The sequence below is a fragment of the Carcharhinus amblyrhynchos genome, chromosome 3, assembly GCF_965287045.1.
Source record: "Carcharhinus amblyrhynchos chromosome 3, sCarAmb.v2.hapA, whole genome shotgun sequence".
In the NCBI taxonomy this organism is placed as follows: Eukaryota; Metazoa; Chordata; class Chondrichthyes; order Carcharhiniformes; family Carcharhinidae; genus Carcharhinus; species Carcharhinus amblyrhynchos.
In genome coordinates this window covers 69,331,429-69,344,433 of record NC_137326.1, presented here as the reverse complement: position 1 = coordinate 69,344,433, position 13,005 = coordinate 69,331,429, and positions in this window count along the sequence as shown.

The following is a 13,005-nucleotide window of genomic DNA, read 5'->3' as shown; positions in this document are numbered from 1 at the left end:
ATAATTGAAGGATTGTGTAAAGTAAATCTTAGGAATAACAGCTGAGAACTGTTCAAGGTATCACCATAGCAACAGTGTTTTACTGCTGCCTGCTGCTGTGAGAAGCAAGAATCTCCAAGCGGAGATTGAAAGAATGTGGGCAGGGGTATAATGATGTGATGACTGAAATGTTCATGACATTGAGTCCTTTTTTATTTAATACAAGGTGATGAAAAGTGTTAGCTGAAACTCCTGGTGCTTAACACTTTAAAAAGTGAAAGAAAAACTGAGCCTGTCCATATCCATCTCCAGTGGGTAATCACAGTGCAGTCTACCAGACTCCCTTTGGCACTGGTTCTCTCTGTAAGCACACATCACTGCACTGGGTTCTTTGCGACCATTGCATAAAGCTTGCACTGAATTACATAGGCCTGAAGCTCGGGCTTGTTGAGCATGCCGGTGAGGTGCTGGCAAGAGGTCGGGGGTCGAGAAAAGTGAGGGAAGTGAGTGTGCAAGCGGGAGCTTCTAACAACTCCCTGAAATTGGACAGCTGCTGCGGCACTGCCTCAGGGAGCTGCAGGCCTGTACAAATTAAATGAGATGAAAAAATGCTGCAAACTGTGCCTATGCACCTGAACTCAAAAAGCCTCAGTCCCCAGACCTCTTTTTTAAATTATATTTCACCTCGGACATTTCATCACACCCTGGAATAAAATTGTACAAAAACATGAAAGACGCCTGGCCAATTGGTCCATCAGCCAGGTCATGTAACATCACTTTCAATTAAATCCTGAAAGGGCTGAATTGCCAGTTTAATTTTTGGCAGGGTAAATGTCCAACTGTTGTGCGAGTCTGCAGAGAGAAATATTGTGCAAGTGTGCAATGACGCTGAGAATGTGCTCTCTCGTAAGATTTCACTCTGTTGGGTCAGGTGCATGACTGTTTAAATGATGCAAATTTCTAGTCATAGGAATTATAGCACTCAAACAGATCATTCGATCCATTGAGTATTTATGCATCACATGAGCAGCTTCTCATCTATTTCATAGAACATAGAACATAGGACATTACAGCGCAGAACAGGCCCTTCGGCCCACGATGTTGCGCCGACCAGTTAAAAAACAATGACCCTCAAACCTAAACCAATCCCTTTCCATCCATAAACCTATCCACGGATCTCTTAAACGCCCCCAGACTAGGCGCATTTACAACTGCAGCAGGCAGGGCATTCCAATCCCTCACCACCCAAGATGAGATTTCATCTCATCTTAACACCATATCCTTCTGTAGGAGGTTTTCAGAGACCTATATATTATTCTGGTTTTATGCAGGAGATTTCTCTTTATTAATACAGCTCAGCAAAGAACTCACAGAGATAGTATGAAGACATACTTTATTGACCTAGGCAAGGTCCACATATAGGGGAGAATTCATTTGAAGCAGCTTAAACAATTCTGAATAGCATTGTTATCAGCAGTACAATTATAATTTTTCAAATATTATCTGCTCGCCTCTTTCGTTCACCCCATCCGGATGAGCCTATTATCTGAGTCTTACTAATTGCAGTAGAACTGCAATTATCTTAGTCATTTACCTTAGCCAATACCATTCCACCTTCTGGCAGCATGGGAATTAATTTGTCCATAGATTCCCACTGTATCTTTGCAATCCACTACACAAATCCAGAAAGTTCTTTCCCACCACCTCCCGGCAACCTCAATTACATAATCCATAAGTTCAAAAGTTTTCATTCTGACCGTCTGCTGAGCACTCTCTTATCAGTAGAAATTGAATTGTTCCATTCATGCTAGTGTCTGGGAACTTGTACTTTCTATAGCCTGTACTGATAAAAGCTATGCCCTGTGGCCATATTGTTCTTAAAGAATGTGGTTCACCTTACTCAGCTTTTATCCCATTATGTCTTGGGGCAGTCTGTATTTGGCCAAGGTGCACAGAATATTTCAAAAATACAAATTTAAATCCTTTAACAGTGGTTATATATATCAGATCATAGATCATTGATCATAGATCCCTATAGTGAAGAAGGAGGCCATTTATCCCATCAAGTCTACACCGAACACTATATGTGGCTCTATGTAATTGTACCTTTGTTATTAAAGGTATTTTGTACCATTTTTCTATATTATATTCAATCCAAATTAGTTTTATTTTAACCTATTAATCTTTCAGACTCCATATATTCACTCCAAATTATTTTATCTTAACCCATTTAATCTTTCAGACTCCAATTATCCAAAATTTCTTTAATACCTTTTAATTGTTTCTTCCTCTCTCATGTACTTAGTTTTCCCTTGAATACATCTAACTCATTCCTCAGCTATTCTTTACTGTGGTAATGTGGCCCCTTCAGGGGCAATTCTTTGCTGGCCATGTGATCAGAATGAACCCGGTGGTCCAGCTTTCCACGCAACCGCTCCAATCAGGAGCAAGGGCATGCATCGTGGGATGGGGAGGACCTTCAATTGGAGCCAGGGAGGAAAAGAAAGTAGATGTGTCCTAATGTTCTGTCAGACCCTTATCCTGTATATGGTTATATTAGTTTAATAAACTAATTGGAGTTACTGGAGCCACATTGAGTCACCTCCGGTTAGTTATAACATTTGGTTCCCACATTATCACCACTCTCTCACAGTCCCAATTTTATAAAATGGTTTTGGAGACATGGGAGAGGGTACGAAAACCACTTGTGTGGTTGATACCAGAACTGCAAACTTCTACCTATCAGGAAAGGATGGATGGTTAAGGGCTCTTCCCTCTTGATAAGAAGAAGATGTAACTTAATAGAGGCCTTTACAATGATGGAAGGTTTTGATAAAGTAAATAGAGAAAAAAATGTTTCCTCTTCCAGGAAAAGCAAACTGTCAAAACAGGATCATCACCAAGAAATCAGTGGTGGAGAATGGTGAGAATATTGCCTGTTTTTATGCAGGATCTTCCATCTAATTTTATGTAACAAGGTTTTATTCCTCAAAGGACTTATTAGTGACTAATCTTATTGTAATTAGCTTGTGGTCAGAAATATAAGTGCTGGAAATCTGAAATAAAAACAGAAAATACTGGACATACTCAGCCAGTCTGGCAGTATCTGTGAAGAAATGAGCAGAGTTATTGTTTTAGACTGATCAGCTTTTGTTAGAGCTGAAAGAAGGTCATAAACCTGAAACAATGGGAGCCATACGTGACCTGCAAATTTCCTGGCGGATGGACCAGTGATATCTAGAATGGGGGTGCTGGGGGAGCTTGTATTTTCACAGTGCTCAGTATGGGAGACTCTATTAAGGAGCCCTGCCTACTCCTCGCCTCCACAGCAGCACTATAGCTCAGTATGGGAGGCCCTATCGAGGAGTCCTGCTTACCTCTTCCCTCTAGGGCACTTTACACTGGCATTGTCTTACCGCAGGTTGTGGTCAGGGACTCGACTGAGTGCTGATGTCCCTGGAGGAGGAGTGTACTATGTGCTGACTGAGGCCTAACTAAATGAAGCAGCTGTTACTCCAGGCCTGGGTGCAGAGGTTCAGACATGGACTGCATGGAATCTGCTGTCACTGGGCACACATCTGGTGCAGATTTGCAGTCTGTCCCTGCCCTGTGACATGGAACAGCAACACACACCTGTAACAGAAGCTGCAGTTGCACACATAGCAATGGCTCAAGAGTGTGCATTGCCCATGGTTGCACACTGACCTGCATAATCTATACCAGCATTTGTCATGATGGGAATCTCATACAGCCCTAATTGCGTCACGCATGGCACCATGCATTGTGTGGCGTTGCCAGCTTCCACAGTGGGGGTACTGGCCCAAGTGAAGGATTGGGGTGGTGCTGGGTCTGTGCAGCCAATGATAATAACCCATCATTCTGTGCTGTTTCCAAATCCCACTGTGCAGATGGATCTCAGTCTGCTCGATTTGGAGCCGGTCATTATAATGGCAGCAGGGGCAGAGAAGGAGGAGGAAGCGACTAAGGATATTGAGAGACCATTGCAGGAGCAGTTAATACCAGTCCCTCAGGAAGGAAGGCAGGGGGCTGATGCTGAGGGCGAGGAGGTGGGTGAGCAGACTCCTGAGAGGGTACACAGAAGGCGGAGGGTGCCGGGGCCAAGGAAGTACAGGCCCTACAATTCCTTTGAGGGCCTCTCGGAGGAAATGTGCTGTCGCTGGCTGCAGATCTCCAAGACCACGGTGTGACGCCTTTGTGAGGTGCTGTCACACTTGGTACTTCAGGAGGGATGGCCACCCATTCCCTGTTGACATAAAGGTTACCGCTGCCCTGAATTTTTATACCTCTTCATTTCAGGCACCTAGTGGCAGTTGGGATCTGCCAGGCCTCCGTGCACAGATGTGTGCGGTGGTCACAGATGCCGTGTATGCCCGGGCAGGGCAGTTCATTGATTTCGATGTGGGCCGAGCACAGCAGGAGGCCCGGGCTCTCGGCTTCACTTCCATTGCTGGGAGCAGTGGATGACACACATACATCGCCTTGCAGGCCTCACATGCAGGACCGCAGCAATTTGTGAACGAGAAGGAGTTGCACTCCCTGAATATCCAAATTATCTGCGACCATCAGATGAAGATGATGCAGGTCGATGGATGCCATCCAGGGAGTGTCCAGGGACAGCTTTGTGCTCAGGCAGGGCTCTTTGAAGGCCAGCCCAGGCTCCCGGGGTGGCTACTGGTTGACAAAGGATACCTGCTAATGTCATGGCTGACGATGCAGAGGCCCGAGGCAGAGACCTGCTACAACAAGGCCCAGGCAGCTACCCGGTCAATCATAGAGCCTGCCGAAGATGTGGTTCTTCTGTTTGGACCACTCTGGGGGGTCTCCAGTATGCCCCTGTGCGTGCTTCACGCAATATCATCATCGTTTGCTGCGCTCTTCACGACATTGCCCAGCAGTGGGGAGGCCAGCTGGAGCAGGAAGAGGAGGAGAAGGAGGAGGAGTGGCAAGGGAGTGAGGTAGATGTTGCACCATATGAAGAGCTGAAGGAAAGAGGGCGGGCAGCAATGGCAAATGTCCAGCTGGGAAGGGCAGCGAGGGACGCCTGCTTCACATAGCTGGTGCTGCACAGCAAGGGGGCTGCTACCACCACACATCCACCACTCCCCAGGAGCAAGTGCAGCCACTATTCCCCCTCCAAACCGACCAGGGCCCTCAAACAACTCCAGCTCCTGTCATCCCACCACCCAGAAACATCCAAATCTGTTCATGTGCCTGGTAATGGTTACAAGTCTTGGTTTCAGGCTGGAGGGTGATGATGACTCACTGTTGTGCACACTGGGATACTGCCCCTGGTGCCACCCAAGTTTGATCCTACCTGTTCTCTGAATGCACGCTGCCATGTAACTGTAAGGGGTGGGGGCAAATCTTTTGGCCAATGGAGTGGGGGGGAGGGAAATCAGAGACACATTAGTCACAGCTGTGAGGTGCAATTAATAGTTTATTGTGTTCTTAACATTATTGATTAATAAATCCGGACTACTGGTGACCTTTACCCGTGCCCTCTTAGTGAACGACAACTTTCTTACTTTGTGCGGTCTACTCCTCCTTCTAGGTACAATCCCAGGATGCACATTGAAGGTGGACGTGTCCAGTTGTGATGAATGCCCTATTTGTGATGCCCTTGGCCAATGTCCTCTGGGTGGCTGGGACCTGGAGGGCCCCGGCTGACTTGCGAATGGCACTGTTTCAGTGCCACCCTGTTCATTTCGCTGGCCTTTAGATGCCCCGGTGTGAGGAAGGGGGAAATTGGAAGGTCTCAGGACGCCCGCGATCTCCTGGGTGGAAGGCCCCGGCATGGGCTCAAGGCTTTCCTCCTCCTTTGGGGTGCCCAGAGGCCCCAGGGATGCTCCATGGGACACTAGGTTATCCGGACTAAGATCCAGAAGTTCTGACATCATCTGGCTGTGCTAGTCCTGAAGGCCTAGATGTGTCTGCCCCTTTGATCTGTGATCCTTCAGCCCTGGCCCTCTGAGACTGGGCCAAGTGCTAGAGCCTCTCCGCTATAGCATTCTGTGAGCAAGCCAGACTCTGAAGCCTCTCAGCAGTAGTCCTCTGAGCTTGGGCTAAGTTGTTGAGGCTTACAGCCATGGCCTGCTGTGTCTCCAGAATGCCAGCTAGAGTCCCAGCCATGGACAGCAATGCCTCCCACATGCCCCCAACACCCATGGCCATTGAACACTGTGCCTTCTTGGTGCAGAAAACACACACGCCCATGGCTCGGTGTGTCTCCAGGATGGCCTAGGCCCTGTCACCCATGAGGACAGACCCCTGAGCCAGACTTCCCACTGGGGTTACCTCCCTCACAGTGTTGGCTTGGTTCACACACTGTGACGGCACCAGGTCTTGCAACAGCACTCTGTCGGACTGCCCTAAACAGTCTTGCAGTCACAGCATCATTGCTAACAGCCCTTCCGCAACTCCCCGGATTTTCTGATGCATCTCCACCATCCTTGAGAGGAACACACCCAGGGGCCCAGCAGTTGGTTCGGGGACAGCTGAGTCCTGGCCTCTGGCAGACCTCCATGTGCCCAAACCCTTGCACGTGCCCGCCTCCATCTGATGCGCATCGGTGTCTGTGATGTGCTCACCAGATCGTGACCCAGAAGCCTCAACGCTAAAGGTACCCACCATGGTGATAGTCTCTATGTTGGTGGGTAGTGTGGTACACATGTTGGTGTCACTTCAGTAGTACAACCCTCGGAGGATTTCTTAGTACCTCCCTCTGAGGTGTCATCCAGGGGGTTGTGGGCAGTTTGCTCTAGAGCAGCAGGGGTGGCAGCAACACCCGAAGGGTTGGGTTCCTCTGGGTTGCAATAAAGAACGCAGATTAGGGGGAGGGAGGTAAAACATTCCATGCAGCATCGCACTTACTTTGAGGAGGATCTAGGTTGAGGGTACGCTTCTGCTCACTGGCATGCTGGATGCCAGCCTGGCTGTCGGTGACCAATCGGAAAGCCCCTCAACCCCTGTTGGGTCCATGCCACGCTCCTTGATGCTGGTCAGCCGCTGCAGGTCAAGCACACACCACCACCAGTCTGTGTCATTCCACTGTCCATAGCTATTAGTGACGTTTGAATGACCCTCCGACCCCAACATTTCACCAATCATCCCCAGAAGGCCTTGACTTCTGCACGAGATTTTCTATCATGGAGGGTCCAATAAGCTGCAGCATGACAGCAACTGGAGCATGAGGCTAAAGTGTCGATGATGTTTGATTGCAAGAATAGTTCTAACCTGGCAACAGCCCATCTACCAGGAGTGGATCTCGACTATTGCAGTCAGCATTCCCACAACCAAAGGTCTTCCCCCATGTATGTTTTGGTCAACCTCAGCTAGAAACTTCACTTTTACATCATTCGACAGATATGATAGCCTTGAATTTAATTCTAGGCAAGTGATTGGGGTGAGGTTGGAGTTGGGTGTGGGGAGGGGGGGGGGGCGCAGCGGAAATGGGGGTATCAGGGAAAGAGCAACAAGCTCACTCCAACTCAGTGATGTTAGACGTGGGAGATTTTAATTCCTAGGTTTTATTTCCATATTGAAATGCAGTGAGGCTGGTGGCTGGGAGAGGGAGAGCACGGCTGAAGTCTTACAGGGTGTGTTTTCAATAAGGTAGTTAAGTGGACAGAGCTCCCAAATGAAGCATGAGATAGGGGAGTCAGGACTCTCTTAAATGAACCTGGAGTAAGAATGGTTAGATGTCACTGTCATCCCCATGTGTCAATGAAGAGGACTAAAGGTTTGTTGAATGTTGTTATTGAATCTCTGAGAGAAAAAGCATATTTCCAACTCAGCTTTCTCCTGCCATTTAGAACATAGAACATAGAACATCGAACATAGAACATTACAGCGCAGAACAGGCCCTTCGGCCCACGATGTTGCGCCGACCAGTTACAAAACAATGACCCACTAACCTAAACCAATCCCTTCTCGTCCATAAACCTATCCACGGATCTCTTAAATGCCCCCAAACTAGGCTCATTTACAACTGCAGCAGGCAGGGCATTCCAATCCCTCACCACCCTCTGGGTAAAGAACCTACCCCTGACATCTGTCCTATAACTACCACCCCTTAATTTAAAGCCATGCCATTTAAGCAACAGATCCCTGTCAACTGCCCCCTCTGTGCAACTGACCCCACCATCTGTCAACTTTATGACCCCTTGCCCAGCCTACCTCTTGCATCCTGCCACTGCATTCACAAGCTTTCTTCTCCTTTCCATGCTGTCTGCTCCTTTTCCCTTTCCCCTGCATTTCCCTACCCATCCCTGTGCCTTTCTGACAGCCAGTATAGCTTATCTCATCACGTACCCAAGCCTTTCCCTCTGAAGCCAGGCCTATGACATTTCAGAGTCAAGGAAAGCCCTACTTGTCTCCAGTCCTCAATACCTTCCCTTCTCTTACCTGCGATGATGTTTGGTGTGAAGGACATTGTGAAGGGTTGATGCAGCTCTGACACTCACCTAGATCGCAGACATCTGCAGAGCCCTCTTGCAACAGATAAGCTGTTGAGTTGAAGCTCCAGGCTCTCCCTGGCAGACGCACATCATCCTAAATCAGCAATTCCTCCTCACAAAAACACATTCTCCCCCAGTAATGCAATTTATTTGATATAAAATTTAAAATAACCAGGAGGTTTTGAATATCTGTGTTCTTTCAGTCTCAGGAGAATGCTGTTTCATATTTAATAATCCGTCTGTTAACCTTTATTTACAAAGTTGTGAACTGTTTTTCTCTGCTGAAAATGTTGCTGCACAAAACTGGAATATTCAATTCATATTCAAATCTGTACTGGTTTGTCCCCCAACAATTAAAAACACTGCCAGATTCCTTGTCAGTCAGTCCCAGATTCCAGATAAAAACCTTTTATATAATTAAACAAAACATCAGCAGCTGCTGACAACACATTGGAAAGAAGGAAATGGTTTCATCTGCTAAAAATCAAATACACTTTTACAGCTTTACTATATATGCTATTGATAAGCTGTTGAAGAAGAACAGAATTCAAGAAAGCTGTTCGCTCAAACCTCATTTAATCTGTGTGTGTGTGAGCGTTTGTGTGTCCATGTGTATTTTCTGAGCATGTATGTGCATCTTTGTGTATGACACTATGTGAATATGACTATGTATCTTTTTCTGTATGTGTGGGTTGGTGTGTACACATGACTTTTTGTGAGTGCCTCTGTGCATGTGTGTGACTTTGTGCGCCTTTCTACGTGTCTGCATGTCTGTGTCCGTGCAAGTCAGTGCATGCGCATGTGTGTGTCTGTGTATGTGTGTCTGTGTGTGTGTCTGTGTCTGCGTGCATCAGTATGTGCGCATCTGTGATCCTGTAAAACATCATCATGCCCTTGTTACGCTGAGGCAAGCTTACACCCACAGAAATTTCAGCACTTCCAAAATTCTCTCCCAACTTGCACCAACCCTGCTCACTCATCACCGCTATCCTCGCTGACCTGCATGGATACTTAGTCCAGCAATGCCTCAGTGAGATTTTGTCCTTTTCTCTAATTCCTCCACAGCTTCACTCTACCCTGTCTTTGTAACCCCATTCATCCCTACAAATCTCCAAGGCCCTTTAACTCTGGCCTCTTAGAGATCCTCTCTTTCCATTGATCCACCATTGCTAACTGTGCCTTCAGCTGCCTATAGGCCCTAAGATCTGGAATTAGAATCCCTTCAGGAGGCCATTCAGCCCATCGAGCCTGCACGACAACAAGCCCACCCTAGCCCTATCCCCGTAACCCATCATATTTAACTTACTAATCTCCCTGACATCCCCCTAACACTAAGGGGTAATTTAGCATGGTCAATCAACCTAACCCACACATCTTTGGACAATGGGAGGAAACCGGAACACTAAGAGGAAACCCACACGGACATGGTGAGAATGTGCAAACTCCATGCAGACAGTCACCCAAGCCGGGAATTCCTGGCACTGTGAGGGAGCAGTGCTAACCCCTGTGCCACCATGCTGACCCTCCCTAAATTTTCTCCCTATATACCTACATCTCTCTGCCTCTCTTTTCTGTATGTGTGTGTGTGTGTGTGTGTGTGTGTGTGTGTGTGTGTGTGTGTGTGTGTGTGTGTGTGTGTGTGTGTGTGGTTCTGGGTATCTATGAATTTATATCTGTGTTGAACTCTGGCTATAAAAGGCACTCTATAATAGTCTTTCATATTGAGATTGAAAAATCATGGATTGTTTTCCTTCGAACACCTTAAGTGGACATTTTTCTCTGTAGCGGGTGCTTTACTTCATTGGTTTAAGAACTGATGTTTGATGTTTGAATTCTTTAGTGCTCAATTGTTCTGTGTTTGATTATGTTAGCTTGTTTCTTATGGATGCTCACTGTTTATTAAACAGTCACTGTTGACTGAGAAGAAATTAAACAGAAGCTACTGGAAGCTAAAAGCCAAAGCATAGAGTAGGCACGGTAAATAAAACCTGTTACACACATAACTGGTGTCATTTCTGCCTGAATCCAAGATATAAAATATACAACAAAATGGCAATGAGAATGATGGAGAATAGTTTAAATTTACCAAATCCTGCTTCTTTCTTCATCAGGAGATCCAGCGATGCCATTGGATCGATGGTTTTCAGTGATTGAGATTAGTTGCTTCAAGAAGGTGACATTTTGTACATTGTATTGGAGCAGAAGGCCAATGAATATTCAAGTAGCTCACCAAAGACACATTTATGTTTGATGCGGCAGTAAGTGGTTTGGAGAAACGCTTTGGGTCAATGAATAAAGTGGCAACAATATACCTTAGGGAAACAGTGAATCCATTAAACAATACATGACAGCATTAGGGCAGTTGGCTTCTATATGTAAATTTGGTACACAGACCAACAAACTCATTCATCATCAATTAATTGAAAATATTTCAATTCCATGAATAAGGGATTCAATGAAGTTACAAAGAAATGTACCCTTAGACTCAGGGTTGCAGACAAACCCTACCCAACTAACTCAAATGAAAGGGTTTGGAGAAAATGATCTCAGCAGTCTCATCAATACTTGCTCTGGCATATTCAGATTCCTTTCAAACCATGCCTAAATTGTGAAAATACACATGGATTCACAACACCATGTCAATGGTAAAATTATAATGCATGCTTCAGTGGAATCATTTTGGAAAGATGTCCAGGTCGCTGAGAAAGAAAACTTCATCGGTTCGACATAGAACGTGGAACATTACAGCACAGTACAGGCCCTTCAGCCCTTGATGTTGCACCGACCTGTGAAACATATCTAAAGCCCATCTAACCTACACTATTCCAATATCATGCATATGCTTATCCATTGACCCTTTAAATGCCCTTAATGTGGACGAGTCCACCACTATTGCCGGAAGGACATTCCATGCCCTTACTACTCTCTGAGTAAAGAACCTACCTCTGACATCTGTCCTATATCTATCACCCCTCAATCTATGTCCCCTCTTACTAGCCATCACCATCTGAGGAAAAAGGTTTACACTGTCTACTCTACCTAACCCTCTGATCATCTTGTATGCCTCAATTATGTTACCTTTTAACCTTCTTCTCTCTAACGAAAACAGCCTCAAGTCACTCAGCCTTTCCTCATAAGACCTTCCCACCATATCAGGCAACATCCTGGTAAATCTCCTCTGCACCCTTTCCAATGCTTCCACAGCATTCCTATAACGGCGACCAGAACTGTACGCAATATTCCAAGTGCAGCCGCACTAGAGTTTTGTACAGCTGCAACATGACCTCATGGCTCCAAAACTCAATCCCACCACCAATAAAAGCTAACACATCGTATGCCTTCTTAACAACCCTATCAATCTGGGTGCCAACATGTGGAGGAGTCTCTCTCAGTCTCTTCACAAAAGGTATCACACAAGGTCTTTTTAAGAAATACTTAGCCAAAATCACAGGCATCTCTGTTTTCATCAATATTGATACAAAACTATCTGTTTTGATGACAAGATACAACAAGAATACTTTGACAACTGAAGAGGCACAAGTGACCCCTGATTTGAAGTTAGAGACTGGGTTTCCATCAATGGCTAAATCAGAACCACAATTTTGCATATTTTCTATCAGGACAAAGCAGATCGAGTGGTTGCTCAGCATCAATGTTTATCTGTTGAACCACAACTCAAAGCTGAATGAGAGATGTTTAAAAGCAAGCAGCCCAGGATATGTTGGGGATGGTGATTATAAGGATACATTTTCTTCTCCCATGAGCTTTTGTGTTGTTGATCATCCGTCTCATCAAGTTGATCATGGAATGTTAAATTCTCAGCACCATCAACAGAGACGCTTGTATCTCAAAGATTATTTCTGCACTTAGATTAAATGGATATGCCAAACTCCAAGAAATTACTTGATGTACATATAATTGTTGTTAAGGATAGTGTAGTATCTTGCAAAGATGGGCAACCACCAAGTAGATAATGAATAAACAGTTTATTAAGATAAATAGCAATGTGCAGGGAGTGATGCAAAGACTATCGGAATCCATGACTCCAGACATCTAACGGGCAAGGAAAACACACACTCAGCTCCAGGATTTATTCACTCCAGTCTGAGTGATTGAATAGGTCACATGACCATCCGAGAGCCTGTCTCTTAAAGGGGCACGCTATGGCAGATAATTTAAAATCACAAATTTAATTTTACAATGGGGGAGGGTGGTGGATTTTCCGATTCTTCCACCAATGGAATGTTCCAGTCCCACCAAATGCAACAGGTTTCTCAGTAGTGAGGTGGACAAGCCATACGAAATAGACCTCAACAGGTCTGGAGGCTCCCGCCATAGCCAATGGTGAATTGCCTCCACCATCATCGAATGGTCCACAGGGGATCTGGAAAATCCCAGCCGCAGTATTCAGCGGTATGTGTTTGATTATGTGAGCTTGTTTACTACTGGTGCTCACTGCCTGTAATTAGTTAAGCCTAGGCGTGCACTCAGAGAAAGGAAAACAGACACACAAAAGCTGCCAGAAGCTGTGACCTGAAGCATGGAGTAG